Genomic DNA, 26,555 nt, shown 5'->3' with positions numbered 1-26,555 from the left:
ACGACCCATCTTAAGATCCTTGATGGAGGAGCGGAGGTTCTTGGCCAAAATCTCCAGGTTGGCCGTGCTATCCATCTTCCCATGGATGCGGACCAGATGGCCAGGCCCCTTGGCTGAGAAACAGCCCCACAGCATGATGCTGCCACCACCATGCTTGACTGTAGGGATGGTATTCTTGGGGTCGTATGCAGTGCCATCCAGTCTCCAAACGTCACGTGTGTGGTTGGCACCAAAGATCTCGATCTTGGTCTCATCAGACCAGAGAACCTTGAACCAGTCTGTCTCAGAGTCCTCCAAGTGATCATGAGCAAACTGTAGACGAGCCTTGACATGACGCTTTGAAAGTAAAGGTACCTTACGGGCTCGTCTGGAACGGAGACCATTGCGGTGGAGTACGTTACTTATGGTATTGACTGAAACCAATGTCCTCACTGCCATGAGATCTTCCCGGAGCTCCTTCCTTGTTGTGCTTGGGTTAGCCTTGACTCTTCGGACAAGCCTGGCCTCGGCACGGGAGGAAACTTTCAAAGGCGGTCCAGGCCGTGGAAGGCTAACAGTAGTTCCATAAGCCTTCCACTTCCGGATGATGCTCCCAACAGTGGAGACAGGTAGGCCCAACTCCTTGGAAAGGGTTTTGTACCCCTTGCCAGCCTTGTGACCCTCCACGATCTTGTCTCTGATGGCCTTGGAATGCTCCTTTGTCTTTCCCATGTTGACCATGTATGAGTGCTGTTCACAAGTTTGGGGAGGGTCTTAAAATAGTCAGAAAAGGCTGGAAAAAGAGATAATTAATCCAAACATGTGAAGCTCATTGTTCTTTGTGCCTGAAATACTTCTTAATACTTTAGGGGAACCAAACAGAATTCTGGTGGTTTGAGGGGTTGAATAATAAATGACCCTCTGAATAAACTTTTCACAATTTAAAAAAAAAATTAAACAAAGAAATAACATTCTTTTTTGCTGCAGTGCATTTCACACTTCCAGGCTGATCTACAGTCCAAATGTCACAATGCCAAGTTAATTCCGAATGTGTAAACCTGCTAAATCTGCAGGGGGTTGACTACTACTTGTAGGCACTGTGTATATATATATATATATATATATATATATATATATATATATATATATATACACATATACATACACATACACACACAAAACAAAGAAGTGTGCGCACGTTATATACACATACACAATGCAAGTGCGCACATCTTATATACACACAACGCAGACAAGTGTGCGCACATATATAAACACACAACACAAGTGTGCGCACATGTTATATACACATACACAACACAGACAAGTGTGCACACATTATACACACACACTATACACACACCACAGACAAGTGTGTGACATGTTATATATATACACACACACACACGTGTGTGCACGTTATATATACACACAGAAAAGTGTGCACACATACACACACAGACACCACACAGACAAGTGTGCGCACATGTTATATACACACACCACAGACAAGTGTGCGCACATGTTATATATATACATAGAAAAGTGTGCACACTTTATAAACACACACAGACAAGTGTGCGCACGTGTTATAAACATTATATATATACACACACACAGACAAAGTGTGCACACGTTATATACACACCACAGACAAGTGTGCGCACATGTTATATATACACACAGACAAGTGTGCGCACATGTTATATATACACAGACAAGTGTGCGCACATTATAAACACACACAGACAAGTGTGCACACATGTTATAAACACACACACGCGCACATGTTATATACACACACCACAGACAAATGTGCGCACATACACAGACAAGTGTGCGCACATGTTATATATACACAGACAAGCGTGCGCACGTTATAAACATTATACACACACACACTCACACAAGTGTGCACACATACACACAGACAAGTGTGCGCAAATGTTATATATACACAGACAAGTGTGCGCACATGTTATATACACACACCACAGACAAGTGTGCACACATACACACAGACAAGTGTGCGCACGTTATAAACACACACACATAGACAAGTGTCTACTAATATCCGACATCATCCCGTCAGCCAGAGCCACCGGACTACTACCCCTAATATACCACATTGTCCCGTCAGCCAGAGCCACCGGACCACTACCCCTAATATCCCACATCATCCAGTCAGAGCCACTGGACTACTCCCCCTAATATCCCACATCATCCCGTTAGCCAGGGCCACCAGACAACTACCACTAATATCCCACATCATCCCGTCAGCCAGAGCCACCGGACTACTCCCCCTAATATCCCACATCATCCAGTCAGCCAGAGCCACTAGACAACTACCACTAATATCCCACATCATCCCGTCAGCCAGAGCCACCGGACTACTCCCCCTAATATCCCACATCATCCCGTCAGCCAGAGCCACCGGACTACTCCCCCTAATATCCCACATCATCCCGTCAGCCAAAGCCACCGGACTACTACCACTAATATCCCACATCATCCCATCAGCCAGAACCACCGGACTACTCCCCCTAATATCCCACATCATCCTGTCAGCCAGAGCCACCGGATTACTCCCCCTAATATCCCACATCATCCCGTCAGCCAAAGCTACCGGACTACCACCACTAATATCCCACATCATCCCGTCAGGCAGAGCCACCGGACTACTCCCCCTAATATCCCACATCATCCCGTCAGCCAGAGCCACCGGACTACTACCCCTAATATCCCACATTGTCCCGTCAGCCAGAGCCACCGGACCACTACCCCTAATATCCCACATCATCCAGTCAGAGCCACTGGACTACTCCCCCTAATATCCCACATCATCCCGTTAGCCAGGGCCACCAGACAACTACCACTAATATCCCACATCATCCCGTCAGCCAGAGCCACCGGACTACTCCCCCTAATATCCCACATCATCCCGTCAGCCAGAGCCACCAGACTACTACCCCTAATATCCCACATTGTCCCGTCAGCCAGAGCCACCGGACCACTACCCCTAATATCCCACATCATCCAGTCAGAGCCACTGGACTACTCCCCCTAATATCCCACATCATCCCGTTAGCCAGGGCCACCAGACAACTACCACTAATATCTCACATCATCCCGTCAGCCAGAGCCACCGGACTACTCCCCCTAATATCCCACATCATCCCGTCAGTCAGAGCCACCGGACTACTCCCCCTAATATCCCACATCATCCCGTCAGCCAAAGCCACCGGACTACTACCACTAATATCCCACATCATCCCATCAGCCAGAACCACCGGACTACTCCCCCTAATATCCCACATCATCCCGTCAGCCAGAGCCACCGGACTACTCCCCCTAATATCCCACATCATCCCGTCAGCCAAAGCTACCGGACTACCACCACTAATATCCCACATCATCCCGTCAGGCAGGGCCACCAGACAACTACCACTAATATCCCACATCATCCCGTCAGCCAGAGCCACCGGACTACTACCACTAATATCCCACATCATCCCGTCAGCCAGAGCCACCGGACTACTACCACTAATATCCCACATCATCCCGTCAGTCAGAGCCACCGGACTACTACCACTAATATCCCACATCATCCCGTCAGCCAGAGCCACCGGACTACTACCACTAATATCCCACATCATCCCGTCAGCCAGAGCCACCGGACTACTCCCCCTAATATCCCACATCATCCCGTCAGGCAGAGCCACCGGACTACTCCCCCTAATATCCCACATCATCCCGTCAGCCAGAGCCACCGGACTACTCCCCCTAATATCCCACATCATCCCGTCAGCCAAAGCTACCGGACTACCACCACTAATATCCCACATCATCCCGTCAGGCAGGGCCACCAGACAACTACCACTAATATCCCACATCATCCCGTCAGCCAGAGCCACCGGACTACTACCACTAATATCCCACATCATCCCGTCAGCCAGAGCCACCGGACTACTACCACTAATATCCCACATCATCCCGTCAGTCAGAGCCACCGGACTACTACCACTAATATCCCACATCATCCCGTCAGCCAGAGCCACCGGACTACTACCACTAATATCCCACATCATCCCGTCAGCCAGAGCCACCGGACTACTCCCCCTAATATCCCACATCATCCCGTCAGGCAGAGCCACCGGACTACTCCCCCTAATATCCCACATCATCCCGTCAGCCAAAGCTACCGGACTACTACCCCTAATATCCCACATCATCCCGTCAGCAAAGCTACCGGACTACTACCACTAATATCCCACATCATCCCATCAGGCAGGGCCACTAGACAACTACCACTAATATGCCACATCATCCCATCAGGCAGGGCCACCAGACAACTACCACTAATATCCCACATCATCCCGTCAGCCAGAGCCACCGGACTACTACCACTAATATCCCACATCATCCCGTCAGTCAGAGCCACCGGACTACTACCACTAATATCCCACATCATCCCGTCAGCCAGAGCCACCGGACTACTACCACTAATATCCCACATCATCCCGTCAGTCAGAGCCACCGGACTACTCCCCCTAATATCCCACATCATCCCGTCAGCCAAAGCCACCGGACTACTACCACTAATATCCCACATCATCCCATCAGCCAGAACCACCGGACTACTACCCCTAATATCCCAAATCATCCCATCAGCCTGGGGTCAGTACCAAAGCGCAGAGTGGATTTGCCCTCACTTCCATACCGGGGATCCCTTTAAGAGAGACTGGGATCAGAACCAGAGCACTGACTGGATTTGCCCTGACTTGCATACCAATGATCCCTTTAATAGAACCCTGGGGTCAGAATAAGAGCGTTGAGGGATTTGCCCTAACTTCCATACAAGTGATCCCTTTTTAGGAGACCCTGGGGTGAGAACCAAAGCGCTGGATGGATTTTCCCTAACTTCCATAACGGAGATCCCTTTAAGAAAGGCCTGGGGTCAGAACCAGAGTGCAGAGTGGATTTGCCCTAACTTCCATACTAATGATCCCTTTAAGAGACCCTGGGGTCAGAATCAGAGCGTTGAGGGATTTGCCCTAACTTCCATATAGGAGATCCCTTTAAGAGACCCTGGGGTCAGAACCACAGAGCTGAGTGGAACGGTCCTAACTTCCATACCAGGGATCCCTTTAAGAGAGGCCTGGGGTCAAAACCAAAGTCCTGGATGGATTTGCTCTGACTTCCATACCAATGATTAAAAGGGAAGATGTGGCTACGGGACGGAGGATGTGTGATGGGGATATGGGCAGGGAGGGGGGGATTCATTTCTGTCATGTGCTTTCTGCTCCTTTCAGGGGGGCAGACCATGGCTGGGAACTTATGTTCCCGAAGATGCTAGATTTCTCCCACCATGTCAGTGTTTGCTGAGGCATTGTCAAGTGGGAAAACTTGCTCATAGCAACCAATCACAGCTCAGCTACTTTTAACCAGCTCTGGTGAAATGAGAGATGCTTAGTGATTGGTTGCAAGGAAAACTGTTGCTCATAGCAACCAATCACAGCTGAGCTTCTTTTGAACAGCTCTGGTAAAATGAAAGATGCTTCGTGATTGGTTGGTGATACACACACACTTTTATACGTAGAGATTTTATATATAGAGCTATACACACACACACACCACATCTATACAGAGAAGCACCTGGAGCCGCACTGCCATATCGATCTCTAAGCGTAGGATTGTGACTCATCTCCTGGGGCATTAATCCCGCTACTGGACTGTATCTGTGTTCCTGGACTATTTTATCCTCTGTGTGGGTGGATTGTCTTATGGACCTTTCGGTTTGCATGTAATAAAGGTTCTTGGGACTGTTCACTCATCTCTCACTCTGTTGATTGTGTGATACTGAAGTAGGACCGCATGACAACTGGTGGCAAGCGGTGGGAGCAACAAAGTGCAACCCAATGGAGAACCACCCAAAGAGTGAATACAGAAGCTGGATCATATCCAGTCTACAGGAGAGAGCCAGAGATCTTGGCATAAACTATGCCAAGATGGGGAAATATATGTAATTTTCTTTACCAGAGACTGACTGAAGAGGCCTTAATTGATCTACTGGTAGGTGCTAGCCATACCGCCTCATCCCAGATGTCTAACAGACAAGCGAAGGAGACAGGGATCCCCACCCCAAAACGTCAGTGGTTGGTGTCGTACAAAGAAGAGATGGTGGTTTTGGGCTCAGGTGTGTCTCAGGAGTATAAGAAGGAGGCTGCTCCCCAAGCACAGAGGACACAAGAAGCAATGGAGCCCAAAAGAGGGAGTAATGTGAGTTGGAGTGTAAACCTCACGATCCGAGAACCTGTAGGGATCACCCAGACGGACTTAAAGCCATTTGATGAGGCTTCCGGAGATGTGGAGGGGTTCTTCAAAGACTTTGAGCAGCAGTGTGCTGTGATGGAGGTGCCTCACTCTGACTGGTTGCGTTTGTTAGTGGGTTTCCTGAACAGAGGCGTGGCGGAGGCTTAACGAACCATTGACTAACAGCAGAACAGGGATTATAAGGGTACCGTTACACTTAGCGATGCACCAGCGATCCCGACAATGATATGGATCGCTGGTGCATTGCTAAGTGGTCACTAGTGAGCTGCCACACAGGCAGATCTCACCAGCTACATCGCAGGGGTCGGGGGTCGCTACTTACCTGTCAGACGCGGCGATCCTGACGTCCTCCCGCCCGCGTCCACGCGTCGCCACAGGAAGCCCAGCAGGAAGCGCCTGATGAGAAATGGTCCAGGATGTTCTCGCGCGACCAGCGATGAGCAGCGGGAGAGCCGGTCGGAGGTAAGTATCACATGTAGCGATATCGCTAGCAATATCACTGCTACGTCACAAAATCGGTGACGTTACAGCGATATTGCTAGTGATATCTCAATGTTTAACGGGAGCTTAACACTGTAAAGCTGACTATTCTGGATTACCATGCTATCACCCCAGACTCATATAGGACCCAGTTCCGCGAACCTCTATATTCATGGATTATTTTATCCTCTGTGTGGTGGATTATTTTATGGACCTTTCGGGTTTGCGTGTAATAAAGTTTCTTGGGACGGTTCACTCATCTCTTGCTTTGTTGATTGTGACAAGTGTGCACACATGTAATATACAAATACACGCTGCTCAAAAAAATAAAGAAATTAAGGGAACACCAAAATCCCACATCCTAGATATCAATGCATGAAATATTCTAGTTGCAGATCTTTATTCATTACATAGTGGAATGCATTGAGAACAATAAAACATAAAAGCAATCAATGTAAATCAAAAGTAATATCCCATGGAGGTCTGGATTTGGAATGATGCTCAAAATCCAAGTGGAGAATCAAATTACAGGCTGATCCAACTTAAGTGGAAATTCCTCAAGACAAAGAAATGATGCTCAGTAGTGTGTGTGGCCTCCACGTGCCTGTATGACCTCTCTACGCCTGGGCATGCTCCTGATGAGGCGGCTGATGTTCTCCTGAGGGATATCCTCCCAGACCTGGAGTAAAGCATCTGTCAATTCCTGGATAGTCTGTGGTCCAACATGGCGCTGGTGGATGGAATGAGACATGAAGTCCCAGATGTGTTCGATAGAATTTGGGTTTGGGGAATGGGCAGGCCAGTCCACAGCATCAATTCCTTCATCAGGCTGAAACTGCTGACACACTTCAGCAACTAGGCCTAGCATTGTCATGCATCAGAAGGAACCCAGGGCCCAGTGCACCTGTATATGGTTTCACAATGTGTGCGAGGCTCTCATCCCGGTACCTCTGGCTAGAACATGAAGGGCTGTGAGGCCCTCCAAAGAAATGCCTCCCCACACCATTACTGGCCCACTGCCAAACTGGCCATGCTGGAGAATGTTGCAGCCAGCAGAATGTTCTCAACGGCCTTTCCAGACTCTGTCATGTCTGTCACATATGATCAGTGTGAACCCGCTCTCATCCATGAAGAGCACAGGGCACCAGTGTGGAATCTGCCAATCTTGATGTTCTCGGGCAAATTCCAATCGCCTTGTACGGTGTTGGGCTGAAAGAACAACACCCACTTGTTGACGTTGGGCCGTCATACCACCCTCATGGGGTCTGTTTCTGACAGTTTGAGCAGATACACGGATGGAAGTGGCATGCTGGAGGTCATTTTGCAGGGCTCTGGCACTGCTCCTGTTCCTTATTGCACAAAGAAGGAGGCAGCTGGGTTATTGCCCTCCTATGGCACCCTCCACGTGTCCTGGTGTACTGGCCTGTCTGCTCTATGCGCTGGACACTGTGCTGACAGACACAGCTGCCCTTCTTGCCACAGCTCGCATTAATGTGCCATTCTGGATGAGGTGCACTACCTGAGCAACGTCTGTAGGTTCTAGACACCACCTCATGCTACTGTACAGTACTTCTAGGGGTGAGAGCAATGACAAAATGCAAAAGTGACCAAAACAGCAGCCAAAAGGATGAGAACAGAGAAATGGTCTGTGGTCACCACATGCAGAACCACTCCTTTATAGGGGTTGTCTTGCTAATTACCTCTCATTTCTACCTGTTGTCTGTTCCATTTACACAACAGCAGGAGAAATTGATTTACAATCGGTGTTGCTTAATAACTGGACAAGTTGATTTCACAGAAGTGTGACTGACTTGGAGTTACAGTATGTTGTTTACGTGTTCCTTTTACTGTTTTCAGTAGTGTCTGTCTATATACAACCCAGCAGGACTGCTACCTCCTCCTTTGTGCAAGGAGGAGCAGTGCCAGAGCCCTGTAAAATGACCTCCAGCAGGCCACTAACATCCATGGGGAAGAGTCTTGAGGAGATCATTTGCATATTCCCAGTGCCTTCTGGGATAAGTGAAGAGTCTCCGCGAGCTCAACGATCACTGGGTTTTGGTGGTTGCAGCTGAAAAGAGGAAATCGGAAAACCAGGGGAAGAGTCTTGAGGAGATCATTTGCATATTCCCAGTGCCTTCTGGGATAAGTGAAGAGTCTCCGCGAGCTCAACGATCACTGGGTTTTGGTGGTTGCAGCTGAAAAGAGGAAATCGGAAAACCAGGGGAAGAGTCTTGAGGAGATCATTTGCATATTCCCAGTGCCTTCTGGGATAAGTGAAGAGTCTCCGCGAGCTCAACGATCACTGGGTTTTGGTGGTTGCAGCTGAAAAGAGGAAATCGGAAAAACCGTGCGCCGATCGGCGCGCGAAATTTGGCTCATCTTTCATCGTTTTTAAGAAATCTCAAGATGGAAGAGGCCAGGAGCCATTTGGTGAGCTGCATTTCTTGCTACATGTTCACAGATTTACCAGTGGAAAAGCCAAACTTCACATGCCACAAATGCAAGCTTGTGTCCCTGTTGGAGGAAAAGTTGCAAAATCTCGAAGAGAGGTTAGCTACGTTGAAGATCATTAAGGAAGGTGAAGAGTTCTTGGACAGAGCAGAATTATCTCTTCATGTTACAGAAAGAGAAGAAATTCGAAGTGCACCTGAAGAAACAGAGGAATGGAGACATGTGACCCAGAGAAGCAGGAGGATCAGGAGGCAGTCAGCACCCATACTGCTCAGAAACCAGTACCAGGCTCTCACGCAGGAAAACGATGAAGAAATACATCAGGATAAGACTTTGCCAACAAACAGCAACCTTGTACGCCCTCAGAGTCCTCCTGGATGGAGAAAGAAAAATGTTGTGAAGAAGAAACGGAGAGTGGTGGTCATGGGGGATTCCCTGCTGAGAGGAACAGAGGCCGCTATCTGCAGACCGGATATAACTACAAGAGAAATGTGCTGTCTTCCAGGTGCAAAAATTAAAGAGGTGTCTGACAGGATATCAGGACTCTTCAGACCTACAGATGACTACCCATTCCTGCTACTACATGTGGGGACAAATGACACCGCAAGAAACGACCTGGAAATCATCTGCAGAGACTTTGAAGACTTAGGCAAGAAAGTGAAAGAACTGGGAGCGCAGGTGGTCTTCTCTTCCATCCTCCCAGTGGATGGCCATGGAACAAGGAGGTGGAATAAGATTCTGCAGGTGAACAACTGGCTACGTCGATGGTGCCGTCAGCAACGAGTTGGATTTCTGGATCACGGAGTGAACTACTTATACGATGGACTACTTGCTAGAGATGGGGTGCACCTTACGAAGACTGGAAAGCATGTATTTGGAAGTCGCCTTGCTACACTTGTAAGGAGAGCTTTAAACTAGAACAACATGGGAAGGGAAGCAAAAGACCAGAAAAAGCCATACACCTGACAAATGCTATTGAGAACTCTGCTATTAGAAGTGGAAAGGAAGAACAAAGACGAAAGAATCTAATTAATAAAAATATTGGAGAAAGAGAAACCAATCACAAACTAAAATGTTTCTATACTAATGCACAAAGCATGGGCAACAAACAAGGAGAATTGGAACTACTAACACAGGAAAAGAAATATGATGTAATTGGAATCACTGAAACTTGGTGGGACAATACACATGATTGGAATACAAGACTAGAAGGATACAACTTATTTGCAAGAAACAGACTTGATAAACGAGGAGGGGGTGTCGCATTGTATGTTCGAAACGCGTATATCTGCACAGAGATTGAAGCTTCAGAGACTGGGAGTTCTGTGGAAACTGTTTGGGTAAGAATACAAGGACAGAACAATGGAAAGGACACCATTGTAGGCATTTACTACAGGCCGCCTGTGCAAGCCGAAGATATAGATGAACTCTTTATGCATCAGATGGCCAAGTTCTCCAAAAAATATGACATAGTTATCATGGGAGATTTCAACTATCCAGACATTTGTTGGGAATCTCTCTCAGGCAAAACTAACAGGTCAAGGAAATTCTTATCCTCTCTTGCTGACAACTTTATCTTCCAAAAGGTAAGGGAGAAAACAAGGGGAACTGCTACCTTGGATCTAATCCTTATAAACAGGGAGGAAATGGTTGAGGAGGTAAAAGTGGCTGGGACCCTAGGAGGTAGCGACCATGCTATTTTAGAATTTTGGATAACTAGAGGTGGAAGACCTGTGAAGACTCAGACGTCAAGGTTAGATTTCAGAAAGGCAGATTTTAAGGGATTCAGAAAGAGAATTGGAGGGATCCAATGGCTGGATATCCTTAAAGACAAAAATGTCCAGGAAGGATGGGAAATCTTGAAAGTCTTAGTTACTCACCGGTTAACGGTATTTTTCGGAGTCCATGACAGCACCACCTGAGAGAGGGGATCCGCCCTTCAGGAACAGGAAACCTACAGATACAAAAGGGGGGCACCTCTCCCACGCATCAGTTGGATTACAGAGCACAGAGGACCACAATGGTTAATAGCATAACTTATATCCAACACTATACACGACTATTTAAATTACCCGTGTACGTATAAGAGGAAGGAGTGCACACCCAAAATAGACTAAAAGGGAGGGAATATACGGGTGCTGTCATGGACTCCGAAAAATACCGTTAACCGGTGAGTAACTAAGACTTTATCGGTCGTCCATGACAGCACCACCTGAGAGAATTACAGAGAGTAATAACTATTTAGGGAGGGACTACAGCCTGCAGCACCCTTATACCAAAAGAGAGGTCTGTGGAAGCACCCAGGTCTAGCCTATAATGACTATAAAAGGTGCTCGGAGAGGACCAAGTAGCCGCCTTACATATCTGGTCGATTGAGACTTCTGATCTCTCGGCTCACGAGGTCGCCATGGCTCTGGTGGAATGCGCCCTCAGCTTCCCAGGTGGCGACCTGCCTTTTGAAGTGTATGCTACAGAAATTGCTTCTCTAATCCACCTGGCTAGTGTATTTTTTGACACTCTACAACCTTTCCTAGGGCCTTGGTGGGAAATAAATAGGGCATTATCTTTCTTCCAAGGATCGGTAGCTGCCAGATATTCTATGAGGCATTTCCTAACATCCAGGGTATGTAGTTTTTCTTCCTTCTCATTAGCTGGATTAGGGAGGAAGGATGGAAGGACTATTTCCTGAGTCCTATGAAAGTTAGAAACCACTTTAGGTAAGTACGCCGGATCAGGTCTGAGTATTACCCGTCCTAACCTGTATATAAGGAGGACGCCTAAATAATGCCTGGATGTCGCTTACTCTGCGAGCTGAGGTTAGAGCTACCAGGAAGGCTACTTTGAGGGACAGATTTTTAATGGAAGCTGATGAAATAGGTTCGAATGGAGCTTCCGTCATGGCCGTAAGGACTAGATTCAAGTCCCATGGCATGAATCTATCCTTCACTACTGGCCTGGACCTACCTGCTGCCTTAATGAACCTACTGATCCAGTAATTACCTGCGATGTTGCAGCTAAAGAGAGCCCCCAAAGCTGATACTTGTACTTTAAGAGTACTAGTGGAAAGTCCCATATCCAGACCTTTCTGAAGAAACTCTAAGATCTGATTTATTGGAGTTGAACCCCCAGCAACTATTTCAGAGCGCTGCAGGAACTTCTTCCAAATTCTAGCATAGATCTTGGTAGTAATGGCCTTCCTATTCTTACGTAGGGTGTTAATCAAGTCTGGGGAGAAGTCTTTTTCTTTTAAGAGTGCCTGCTCAAACTCCACGCCGTCTGATGTAGGCCAGCCACCTGAGGGTGGAAGACTGGGCCGTGGATATGAGATCCGGGATGTCCGGAAGAACCCAAGGATCGGACACCGACATGGTCCTGAGGCATGAGAACCATGCCCTCCTGGGCAAAAATGGAGCAATAACTATGACCCTTGCTCTGTCTCTCTTGATTTTTCTCAACACCAAGGGTAGTAGCGATAGGGGAGGGAAGGCGTATGCTAGCCTGAAGTCCCGCTTTATCAGAAAGGCATCTACCGCCAGGGGGTTCTCTCTGGGATTTAGGGAGCAGAATAGTCTTAATTTCCTTGGTGGCGAAGAGATCTACCTCTGGCTGTCTCCATTTTTGTATAATCAGGTCGAAGATCGAATTGTTTAGGGACCATTCTCCTTGTTTTAGTAGGTTGCGGCATTTATGTCAACAGGACAAGGGATTCCCAGCCAGACTCCCATGCCGGTACTGGCCCGGCCTCAAGCTGCTTAACGGCTGCGCTCTGACGAGGGCATGCACATTCAGCTTAGAATGGCTGTTCTGCTAGTTGGAACAACCGTTCTGCCACATTCCTCAGGGGTTTGGAACGAGTCCCACCTTGGTGGTTGACATAAGCCACTGTGACCTGATTGTCGGAGAACACTCGCACATGATGGCTCTGCAGATACATAAGTAACTTCTTAGCTGCCTGCTCTACTGCTGTCAGTTCTTTTCAAATTAGATGACATTTTTATCTGGTGATGGTCCCATAGGCCCTGGACTAGGACTTCACCCATATGAGCCCCCCAACCGGAAGGGTTAGCATCCGTAGTGACTATGGGGGATATGTCACACTCCCAGGGAACCCCTCTGGACAAATTATCCTTTTCTAGCCACCACTCTAGGGACTCCCTTGTGCTTCGGGACAAGGTTAGCTGGCCCTCCAAGTAACCTCCAAGGATTTTTTGATGCAGTAAGACCTCCCCTGTAGTGTTCTTAAATGAAACTGGGCCCACTGGACCGCCGGATACAGGAGGAAAGGGAACCCAGAAGGGACATGGCTTTCTTGAGGGACATGGTGGGGTTATTGGCAGCGTTTAGGATCTGATAGTGTAGGCGAACAAGCTTCTCCGGAGGCAGCCTGTTTCTCAGAATCTAGAATCAGGCCTAAAAATTGCTGAATTCTCATCGGCTGTAACCGAGATTTTTTGATATTAAGCAGCCAACCTAACCGCTCTAGGGCCGACATTGCCCTCTGTAGCTGTTCCTTACAATGTTTTGCCGTTTTCCCTATAATCAGGAAGTCATCTAAGTAGGGGACTACTAGAATGTTAAATTCACGTAGATGGGCCATAACTTCCTTCCACCACTTTAGTAAACACCCGGGGAGCGACTGCCACCCCAAAGGGGAGGGCCGCATATTGGAAATGTTCAACTGACCCATTTAACTGAACCGCTACTCTGAGGAAGCGCTGATGGGCTGTATGAATGGGTATATGGTAGTATGCATCTTTTAAATCTAACACCACCATAAAGCAGTTTTGAAACAACAACTTTATTATTGAATTGATTGTTTCCATTTTGAACGGCCATATAACCAAGAAATCGTTTGAGGGACTTGAGATTAATTATAGTCCTAAAGGAGCCGTCTGGCTTGCGGACCAGGAACAGAGGGGAGTAGAAACCTTTCCCCCTTTCTCCGTCTGGAACCATAGTCAGGACTTTCTTGTGGCAAAGCTCATGAACCTCGGCCTCCAGGGCAGCTTGTTCTGATGTGGAAGACCTGAGAGGGGTGACCTTAAATTGATCTAGGGGAACCCGGGTGAACTCTAGTCGTAAACCCGCAGCTATCACCCCCAGTATCCAGTTGCTGCTAGAGATCAGCGACCAGGCTGGGTAGAAGGCAGCTAGTCTCCCCCCACAGCATCTAGTCATTGGGGCGGTTTTTTAGTGTCACGTGATGGACATTCCTGGCGCCCCCCTCCTCCGAACATGAAACCTGTACTCTCCTTTTGTCGTCCCATCTGCCCTGATCTCTGGACGGCCTTCTATGGAAATATCCTTTCCTGGTGAAGGGGCGTCTATAAGAAGGATTCGGGAGGCTGGGGAACTTCTTTTTATCGTTCCCGGCTTTCTCTAAAAGTTCGTCCAGGATGGGGCCAAACAGATATTCCCCTCATATGGAATGGAGCAGAGTCGTGACCTGGCCTGGATATCTCCTGGCCAGCATTTTAACCAGAGGGCCCTTCGAGCTGCGTTTGATAACCCAGCTGATCTAGCCGCCATCCTTGCCGAGTCTGCTGAGGCATCAGCCAAGAAAGCCGCAGCACTCTGGATGATCGGTAGAGTTTTCCGACTGGATGCTCTTGGGGCTCCGTCCTTCAGATGGGAATCTAGTTGATCTAGCCAGACCATCACGGAACTGGCTATACAAGTGGCAGCTATCGCTGGTCTTAGGGCGCATGCTGACATCTCCCATGTTCCCTTTAGAAAGGAATCCGCTTTTTTATCCAGCGGGTCTTTTAAGGAGGCCATATCATCGAACGGTATGGAGAACTTTTAGGAGGCTTTGGCTACTGCCGCGTCCAGCTTAGGGGCCTTATCCCATCTGTTTACCACTGGGTCATCAAATGGGTACCTCCGTTTGAAGGCAGGTGGTAAGGAGCCCCTTTTTTCGGGTCTCTTCCATTCCCTTTCTATCAGGCTCTGGACCTTATCATTTAATGGAAAAGCTTTGTGTTTCCTGGGATCTAGACCTCCGAACATTACCTGTGCCGAAAGCTCTGGCTTTGAGTCTGCTACTGCCATGGTGGACCTTATTGCTTTAAAGGGCTTGTCCATCTGGTCTAATGGAAAGCAGAATCGGCTTGAGTCTTCATCCGAAGAGGATGAAGTGGAGGCCGGGGAATCCGAGGAGTAATTGTTCCTAGGGGCAGCTGAGGACTCCGACCCTGAGAAACTAAATTCTCTCCCCCTAGAAGAGTCCCTTTTAGATAGGGCTTTCATCTCTGTCCCTGTAAGGATGGGGGAAAGTGCAAGGGCCTGTCAGTCTATGCCTGGGCCCCCGTCCCCTTCCAACCCCTACCGTCTGTCGCACACATGGCTGACATAGTCTTTTGGGGTGGCCGTCTGGTAAGGGGCAACTACAGAGCGCACATTCCCTGTGCTTCTGTTTTACCGTAGCTTTCCTCCCCTGCGAAACCAGCATAAGGGAACACTGCATCAGGGTACATTCACGGAGATCTCTTACCCATGCAGATGAGGCAGGTACCGGATCACGGAGGGAGGCAGGGGGAATCCTTTAGACTGGAGGAACTTCTGCGGCTCTGCTCACTCGTCCGCTTCCACTCGTATGAGGCTTCACCGAGGCCTCCTTCTGTGGGTGCTCCTGCACGTCCTGCTGCTCTATGGGGGTTCTGTCATCCATCGCTGGGCCTTCAGAAGCACCCCGGCAGCATCACCTCCTGCCCTTTAAGGCCTCCCAGAATCCGGTCAGCAGGGCACTGGCGCGGCACCTCCCCCAGGAACCCTCCCGCGACCTTCCCCCGCATGAACCGTCCCCCCCCACCGCCTCGGGTACCGCGCTTCCCCCCGGATCGCCGCGCACACTAGGAAGGCGGCCGGCACCCGACTTCCGGTTTTGGCGTTCCCGGCCCCGCCCCTTCCACCGCGTCACTTCCGCCGCGCGTCAGAGGCCGCGGGAGCGCGCGGAAAGGAGCCGGTACGGCGCCCCCGGCTCCGGTATGCCCGCCGCCCCCATGCGCGCCAGCCTGCGCTTGGCGACCGGACGCAACCGCCGACCCGGCCGGAGGGGGTTTGAGACCGGACCCCGGGGGAAACGCATCAGGAGGGGCCTGCATACATACCTGGTGCCCGCATTCTGGAGACGGCTGTCCACCGGACCCTTTGCTCCGCCTGCTCTAACCACTGCCGTGGCGACCTACCCGGCCCCACCGTGGCGCTTCCAGGTACCCCGAGCTTGACCGAGGTAGGAGATCCCCCCGCTACCTGAGTCGGTCAGCCGGCCTGGGAATCCCTCGACGACTCCATGATGGACGATCTGAAGGAAGTCCCGTCCTCTAGGAACAGGAAACCAACTGATGCGTGGGAGAGGTGCCGCCCTTTTGTATCTGTAGGTTTCCTGTTCCTGAAGGGCGGATCCCCTCTCTCAGGTGGTGCTGTCATGGACGACCGATAAAAATGAAATTCTCAAAGCACAGTTGTTAACAATTCCGAAAAGAGGGAAGAATAGGAAGCATTTAAGGAAACCAGGATGGATGAACACAGAACTTAAGCACATGCTAAAAAGGAAGAAAAAAATGTTTATAAAATGGAAAGAGGGAGGCATATCTAAAGAAGAATATAATGCTGTCTGCAGAACCTGCAGGGCACAAATCAGATTATCTAAAGCTGAAAATGAACTGAGGCTTGCAAGAGATGTCAAAAGCAATAATAAAGGATTTTGGGGATATGTCAAAAGTAAAAGAAAAGTCAAAGATGCTATAGGATTTTTACAGGATGAAAATGATGAAATGGTAAGACAGGATGTTGAGAAGGCTGAACTTTTAAATTCCTATTTTGCATCTGTTTTCTCTCAGAAAGGAAATGCAACATCAACTGTTATTCACTGTCCTATTAAGGGAATAGAAGAATCCAGGATATCTATAAACAGAAAGATAGTGAGGAAACACTTAGCTAACCTAAATGAATTCAAGTCTCCAGGTCCAGATGAATTACACCCCAGAGTACTGAAGGAGATAGCAGAAGAAATTTTTGAACCCCTCTCCATAATCTTTGAAAATTCTTGGAGAACAGGAGAAGTGCCAGAAGACTGGAGAAGAGCAAATGTTGTTCCTATCTTCAAAAAGGGGAAGAAGGTGGACCCAGGCAACTATAGGCCGGTGAGTCTGACTTCTATACCAGGAAAGATCTTTGAACAAATTATTAAACAACATGTATGTCGATACCTGGATAAGAATGAAGTGATTAAACAGAGTCAGCATGGGTTTCTAACTAATAAGTCATGTCAGACTAACTTAATTTCCTTCTATGACGGTATCACTGATTGGGTGGATCAAGGAAATGCTGTAGATATAGTATATCTTGACTTCAGCAAAGCATTTGACAAAGTCTCTCATACAATCCTTATTGAAAAAATGACTAAGTATGGAATGGACAAGGCAACTGTTAGGTGGATTCATAACTGGCTTAGTGATCGGACCCAAAGAGTGGTCGTAAATGGCTGCACATCCAGTTGGAAGAATGTCTCAAGTGGGGTACCACAGGGCTCTGTCCTGGGCCCTGTATTGTTCAACATCTTTATCAACGATTTAGATGAAGGAATTGAGGGTAAACTGATTAAATTTGCTGATGACACAAAGCTAGGAGGGATAGCTAATACTAGAGAAGAGAGAGAGAGGATTCAAAAAGATTTAAATAAACTGGAGAAGTGGGCAGCAACTAACAGAATGGTTTTTAACAGGGAGAAATGCAAAGTACTACATCTGGGCAATAAAAATGAAAAAAGCATATATAGAATGGGAGGAATAGGGCTAAGTGACAGCACATGTGAAAAAGACTTGGGTATACTAATAGATCACAGACTGAATATGAGTCAACAGTGTGATGCAGCAGCAAAAAAGGCAAATGCAATTCTAGGATGTATTAACAGAAGCATACAGTCTAGATCACGTGAAGTCATTATTTCCCTCTACTCCTCTTTGGTCAGACCTCATCTGGAATATTGTGTCCAGTTTTGGGCACCACATTTTAAAAAAGACATCAACAAACTGGAGCAAGTTCAGAAAAGAGCGACCAGAATGGTGACCGGTCTGCAAACCCTGTCTTATGAGGAAAGGTTGCAGGATTTGGGAATGTTTAGTTTGCAAAAGAGAAGACTGAGAGGAGACTTAATAGCTGTCTACAAATATCTAAAGGGCTGTCACTTTGTAGAAGGATCAACTTTATTCTCATTTGCACAAGGAAAGACTAGAAGCAATGGGATGAAACTGAATGGGAAGAGACACAGATTAGATATTAGAAAAAACTTTTTGACAGTTAGAGTGATCAATGAGTGGAACAGGCTGCCACGAGAAGTGGTGAGTTCTCCTTCAATGGAAGTCTTCAAACAGAGGCTGGACAGACATCTGACTGGGATGATTTAGCGAATCCTGCTTTGAGCAGGGGGTTGGACCAGATGGCCCAGGAGGTCCCTTCCAACTCTACGATTCTATGATTCTATGTGTCTGCTCTGTCAGGATTAGACTCCATGAGGGTGGTAGGAGACACCAACGTCCACAATTGGGTGTTGTGCTTACAGTCGAACACCGTGCAGGGCGATTGGCATTTGACAGAAAACACCAAGATTTGCAGACTTGACATTAAAGGGAACCCGTCACCCATTTTTGGACTATCAGCTGCCGGCACCGCCATCAGGGTCTTATCTACAGCACTCTGTAATGCTGTAGATAAGCCCCCGATGTAACCTGAAAGATAAGAAAAACGAGTTAGGTTATACTCACCGGGGGGCGGTCCGATCTTGGTCAAATGAGTGTCGTGGTCCGGCACCTCCCATCTTGTAGTGGTAACGTCCTCTTCTTTGCTTCCCGTCGCGGCTCCGGCGTACTTTACCTGCCCTGTTGAGGGCAGAGTAAAGTACTGCAGTGTGCAGGCGCCGGACCTCTCTGACCTGGTCCAGCGCCTGCGCACTGCAGTACTCTGCTCTGCCCTCAACAGGGCAGAGCAGTGAGTCTGCGCTGGAGGCGCGATGTGAAGCAAAGAAGAGGACGTCACCGCTACAAGATCGGAGGTGCCGGACCGGACTGCGACACCCTCCGGACCCGAACCATCCCCGGGTGAGTATAATATAACCCGTTTTTCTTCTATTTCAGGTTACATCGGGGGGGGGGGGGGCTTATCTACAGCATTACTGTATGCTGTAGGTAAGCCCCTGATGGCAGTGCCGGCAGCTGATAGTCCAAAAATGGGGTGACAGATTGCCTTTAACGCTCTGTGCTCTTCACGGATAAGAGCAGATTCGCACTGATCATATGTGACAGACGTGACAGAGTCTGGAGACGCCATAAAGAGCGAACTGCTGCCTGCAACATCCTCCAGGATAACCTGTTTCGCAGTGGGTCAGTAATGGTGTGGGATGGCATTTCTTTGGAGGGCCGCACAGCCCTCCATGTGCTCGCCAGAGGTATCCTGACTGCCATTAGGTTCCCCAGACCTGAATCCAATCGAATACATCTGAGACATCATGTCTTGTTCCACCCACCAATGCCACGTTGCACCACAGACTGTCCAGGAGTTGAATGATGCTTTACTCCAAGTCTAGGAGGAGATCCCTCTGGAGACCATCCTCTGCCTCATCAGGAGCATGCCCAGGCGTTGTACACAGGGCTGTGGAGTCGGTAAGACAAACCTGCGACTCCGACTCCCACATACATTGCTTATATTTAAGTGAAACATTTATTGTAGTACAATGTGAACATCAGACATTTAATCATTTCTATGATCCAATAATCAAGATATTTAGATAGAACATAATTTCTATTTATTGGAATACAACTTTAGAACACAAAAAACTAATAAATTGTAAATATGTAATACACTATGTAATATCGATTACATACATAAGGTACAGACCAAAGTTTGGACACACCTTCTCATTCAAAGAGTTTTCTTTATTTTCATGACTATGAAAATTGTAGATTCACTCTGAAGGCATCAAAACTATGAATTACCACATGTGGAATTATATAATTAACAAAAAAGTGTGAAACAACTGAAAATACTGTGTCTTATATTCTAGCTTCTTCAAAGTAACCACCTTTTGCTTTGATTACTGCTTTGCACACTCTTGGCATTCTCTTGATGAGCTTCAAGAGGTAGTCACCGGAAATGGTCTTCCAACAGTCTTGAAGGAGTTCCCAGAGATGCTTAGCACTTGTTGGCCCTTTTGCCTTCACTCTGCGGTCCAGCTCACCCCAAACATCTCGATTGGGTTCAGGTCTGGTGACTGTGGAGGCCAGGTCATCTGGCGTAGCACCCCATCACTCTCCTTCTTGGTCAAATAGCCCTTACACAGCCTGGAGGTGTGTTTGGGGTCATTGTCCTGTTGAAAAATAAATGCTGGTCCAACTAAATGCAAATCGGATGGAATAGCATTTTGCTGCAAGATCCTGTGATAGCCATGCTGGTTCAGTATGCCTTCAATTTTGAATAAATCCCCAACAGTGTCACCAGCAAAGCACCCCCACACCATCACACCTCCTCCTCCATGCTTCAAGGTGGGAACTAGGCAAGTAGAGTCCATCCGTTCACTTTTTCTGTGTCGCACAAAGACATGGTGGTTGGAACCAAAGATCTCAAATTTGGAGTCATCAGACCAAAGCACAGATTTCCACTGGTCTAATGTCCATTCCTTGTGTTCTTTAGCCCAAACAAGTCTCTTCTGCTTGTGGCCTGTCCTTAGCAGTAGTTTTCTAGCAGCTATTTTACCATGAAGGCCTGCTGCACAAAGTCTCCGCTTAACAGTTGTTGTAGAGATGCGTCTGCTGCTAGAACTCTGTGGGGCATTGACCTGATCTCTAATCTGAGCTGCTGTTAACCTGCGATTTCTGAGGCTGGTGACTCGGATGAACTTATCCTCCGCAGCAGAGGTGACTCTTGGTCTTCCTTTCCTGGGGTGGTCCTCATGTGAGCCAGTTTCTTTGTAGCGCTTGATGGTTTTTGCCACTGCACTTGGGGACACTTTCAAAGTTTTCCCAATTTTTCGGACTGACTAACCTTCATTTCTTAAAGTAATGATGGCCACTCGTTTTTCTTTACTCAGCTGCTTTTTTCTTGCCATAATACAAATTCTAACAGTCTATTCAGTAGGACTATCACCTGTGTATCCACCAGACTTCTGCACAACACAACTGATGGTCCCAACACCATTTATAAGGCAAGAAATCCCACTTATTAAACCTGACAGGGCACACCTGTGAAGTGAAAACCATTTCCGGTGACTACCTCTTGAAGCTCATCAAGAGAATGCCAAGAGTGTGCAAAGCAGTAATCAAAGCAAAAGGTGGCTACTTTGAAGAACCTAGAATATAAGACATACAGTATTTTCAGTTGTTTCACACTTTTTTGTTAATTATATAATTCCACATGTGTTAATTCATAGTTTTGATGCCTTCAGAGTGAATCTACAATCTTCATAGTCATGAAAATAAAGAAAACGCTTTGATTGAGGTGTGTCCAAATTTTTGGTCTGTACTGTATGCGTGTATATATATTTATACATACATACACACACACTATGACTTATCTCGGCTAAGATAAAGCCTAGATCCTCAGGCTACATTCACACCATGGGCGTAGCCAGGATCAAACCTGGGGGGGGGGGGCAGAATCTCATACTGTTCCGCAGAATTTCATACTGCACACCTCAGCTGCTGCAGAACCTCATACTTCACACCCCTACACTTGAAAATAAAGCCTGCACCTTAAGAAGATGTGGTGATGAATGCAGTCTATTTATTCCAACTATCAGTTGATGTTGATGTCACTGAAGACGAGCAATGCCTGTCCTGGGCGGCCTTTTGGGCAGCTATGAGGTGTACCTGACTGGTGCTAAAAAAAAAAAAAAAAAAAAAAAAAAAAGAGAGTGTTAGTCTGTGTGCTATCCGGGCCGGCTTTCATTCTTTTTGGTACAGATATGATATGGATAGACAGATATGGATAAATGGATATATAGATAGAGCAGATTTCTAATCTGCTTTTGCTATTGAAAACATTATCTATGAGCGCAAAAACCTTTCAGGTGATGCAGTTTTTAAAAAGCTGATCTGCTTTTGCAGCTGAAAAACGTATCCTCAAAAAACGCAGGAAAAACGCTGTGTGTTAATGTGGCCTTAGATCAGGAATAGAACAGTCATTTATAGGACATTTCATAACTTTCCCAAATTCCTATGGAAAAATATTCAGCACATCCTGCATTGAACTACTGTACTCAATTTATTATATATTTTTGGAGTCGGCGTCCGTCCATTTTATACCGACTCCAACTCCACAGCCCTGGTTGTACAGTAGGGAGGTCATACAGGCACGTGGAGGCCACACACACTGCTGAGCATCATTTTCTTGTCTTGAGGCAATTCCACTGAAGTTGGATCATACTGTAATTTGATTTTGAGCATCATTCCAAATCCAGACCTCCATGGGATATTCATTTTAATTTACAGTGATCATTTTTATGTTTTATTGTTCTCAAATCATTCCACTGTGTAATGAATAGAGATTTTCAGTGATCTCTAAGGGTACGTGCACATGTTGCGGATTGGCCTGCGGAATGTTCCGCACAGAATCTGCATCTCTTGGCAGAAAACACAGGCCGAAATGCTTGCGGATTTCATGTGGATTTGCCTTACTCACTCAATGTATGCAGATGTCAATGGGAGCAGAAGCGCTGCGTTTCCGCACAAAGAATTGACATGCTGTGGAAAATAAAATGCTGTGAATTCGCAAGGATTTTTCCACAGCATGTGCACACCAATTCTCAAATTTTCATTGACTATCATTGGAACTGTACTACACTGCGGATTTGATGCAATTCCGCACGTCCAAAAACACTGTGGAAACGCATCAAAATCTGCAACGTGTGCGCACACAGCCTATGATGTGCGATTTTAGTGTTCCCTTTATTTTTTTTAAGACATGTATATATAGCTATATTTATAGATATATACATACACACATTGACCAGCGTGCGCGCATGTTACACACACACACATTGACCAGCGTGCGCACATGTTACACACACACTGACCAGCGTGCGCGCGTGTTACAGACACACACACACACTGACCAGCGTGCGCGCATGTTACACACACACACACACAGACCAGCGTGCGCGCATGTTACACACACACTGACCAGCGTGCGCGCATGTTACACACACACTGACCAGCGTGCGCGCATGTTACACACACACACACACTGACCAGCATGCGCGCATGTTACACACACACTGACCAGCGTGCGCGCATGTTACACACACACTGACCAGCGTGCGCGCATGTTACACACACACTGACCAGCGTGCGCGCATGTTACACACACACTGACCAGCGTGCGCGCATGTTACACACACACACACACACACTGACCAGCGTGCGTGCATGTTACACACACTGACCAGCGTGCGTGCGCGCATGTTACACACACACTGACCAGCGTGCGTGCGCGCATGTTACACACACACTGACCAGCGTGCGTGCGCGCATGTTACACACACACTGACCAGCGTGCGTGCGCGCATGTTACACACACACTGACCAGCGTGCGTGCGCGCATGTTACACACACACTGACCAGCGTGCGTGCGCGCATGTTACACACACACTGACCAGCGTGCGTGCGCGCATGTTACACACACACACACACACACACTGACCAGCGTGCGCGCATGTTACACACACACACACTGACCAGCGTGCGCGCATGTTAGGCTAGTTTCACACTAGCGTTTATGAGCGCAGCGACGGCCTGCGCACGGCCGCCGCTAAGCCCCGCCCCCTGCCGCGCCTCCGCCGGTAGCTCCGCCTACCGAAGCATGACGCTGCATTCGCCCTGCGTCCCCTATCTTTATCACTGGGGGCACAGGCCGTGCGCAGTATGCGTTTGGCGGCGCATGCGTCCTTTTGACGGTGCGCCGACCTGCGCCGCCAAACGCATACTGCGCACGGCCTGCGCCCCCAGTGATAAAGATAGGGGACGCAGGGCACATGCAGCGTCATGCGCCGGTAGGCGGAGTTACCGGCAGAGGCGTGGCAGGGGCGGGGCTTAGCGGCGGCCGTGCGCAGGCCGTCGCTGCGCTCATAAACGCTAGTGTGAAACTAGCCTAACACACACACACTGACCAGCGTGCGCGCATGTTACACACACACACACTGACCAGCGTGCGCGCATGTTACACACACACACACTGACCAGCGTGCGCGCATGTTACACACACACACACTGACCAGCGTGCGCGCATGTTACACACACACACACTGACCAGCGTGCGCGCATGTTACACACACACACACTGACCAGCGTGCGCGCATGTTACACACACACACACACACACACACACTGACCAGCGTGCGCGCATGTTACACACACACACACACTGACCAGCGTGCGCGCATGTTACACACACACACACACTGACCAGCATGCGCGCATGTTACACACACACACACACTGACCAGCGTGCGCGCATGTTACACACACACACACTGACCAGCGTGCGCGCATGTTACACACACACACACTGACCAGCGTGCGCGCATGTTACGCACACACACACTGACCAGCGTGCGCGCATGTTACGCACACACACACTGACCAGCGTGCGCGCATGTTACACACACTGACCAGCATGCGTGCATGTTACACACATTGACCAGCGTGCGCGCATGTTACACACACACACACACACACACACTGACCAGCGTGTGCGCATGTTACACACACACACACACACTGACCAGCGTGCGCGCATGTTACACACACACACACACACACTGACCAGCGTGCGCGCATGTTACGCACACACACACTGACCAGCGTGCGCGCATGTTACACACACTGACCAGCATGCGTGCATGTTACACACACTGACCAGCATGCGCGCATGTTACACACACACACTGACCAGCGTGCGTGCATGTTACACACACACACTGACCAGCGTGCGCGCATGTTACACACACACACACACACTGACCAGCGTGCGCGCATGTTACACACACACACACACACTGACCAGCGTGCGCGCATGTTACGCACACACACACTGACCAGCGTGCGCGCATGTTACGCACACACACACTGACCAGCGTGCGCGCATGTTACGCACACACACACTGACCAGCGTGCGCGCATGTTACACACACTGACCAGCATGCGTGCATGTTACACACATTGACCAGCGTGCGCGCATGTTACACACACACACTGACCAGCGTGCGTGCATGTTACACACACACACTGACCAGCGTGCGTGCATGTTACACACACACACTGACCAGCGTGCGTGCATGTTACACACACACACTGACCAGCGTGCGCGCATGTTACACACACACACACTGACCAGCGTGCGCGTATGTTACACACACTGACCAGCGTGCGCGCATGTTACACACACACACACACTGACCAGCGTGCGCGCATGTTACACACACACACACACACTGACCAGCGTGCGCGCATGTTACACACACACACACACACTGACCAGCGTGCGCGCATGTTACACACACACACACTGACCAGCGTGCGCGCATGTTACACACACACACACTGACCAGCATGCGCGCACGTTACACACACACACAGACCAGCATGCGCACGTTACACACACACAGACCAGCATGCGCACATGTTACACACACACACACACACACACACACTGACCAGCGTGCACACATGTTACACACACACACACACACACACACACACACACTGACCAGCGTGCGCGCATGTTACACACACACACTGACCAGCGTGCGCGCATGTTACACACACACACTGACCAGCGTGCGCGCATGTAAGGCCGGGGTCACACTGGCGAGGAATACGGCCGAGTGAGAGGCGCTAAAAGCACGCATTAGACACGGGCAAATGATTCTCTATGGGGTCCCTCGCACCAGCCGTATATTTCTCATAAGTATTCTACGCTCCGTGCCAATCGCAGCATGCTGCGATTGTCAGCGTACTACGCCCGTAATACGCCAATGCAAGTCTATGGGTGCGCAAAAAATACGGATTACACACGGACCACACATGTGACTTGCGAGAAATACGCACCAGGTGTCTTTTAGCAAAGCCGGCAATTCAGTGCGCTATACAGTAAACTCACACTGACAGTTTTAATAAAGAAATGAAAGAATAGATATATACACATAGATATAGACACATATACACACATTCTATGTGTCTATATCTATTCTTTCATTTCTTTATTAAAACTGTCATAGGGCTCCATTATATGTCCATTTTGCAAGCCTGCGAGAAAATCTCGCC

General features: G+C 48.4%; 1 protein-coding gene across 2 annotated transcripts in view; it reads right to left on the bottom strand.

Moving 5' to 3' along the window:
* PKN3 (protein kinase N3) overlaps positions 1 to 26,555 on the bottom strand; it is a 56,746-nt gene that overhangs the window by 25,111 nt on the left and 5,080 nt on the right. The window contains exon 1 of one of the 2 annotated variants that reach the window (XM_073541123.1): positions 21,986 to 22,118. The exons of the other annotated variant lie outside the window; for it this stretch is intronic. The gene's annotated coding sequence lies outside the window, so the exon portion shown is untranslated. Of the gene's footprint in view, positions 1 to 21,985; positions 22,119 to 26,555 lie in introns of those variants that run through there. 2 annotated transcript variants of the gene reach the window in all.

The sequence above is a fragment of the Dendrobates tinctorius genome, unplaced genomic scaffold (genome assembly GCF_039654945.1).
Source record: "Dendrobates tinctorius isolate UK_male_01 unplaced genomic scaffold, ASM3965494v1 ptg000120l, whole genome shotgun sequence".
Lineage (NCBI taxonomy): Eukaryota > Metazoa > Chordata > Amphibia > Anura > Dendrobatidae > Dendrobates > Dendrobates tinctorius.
This window is presented reverse-complemented; position numbering and strand designations above follow the sequence as displayed.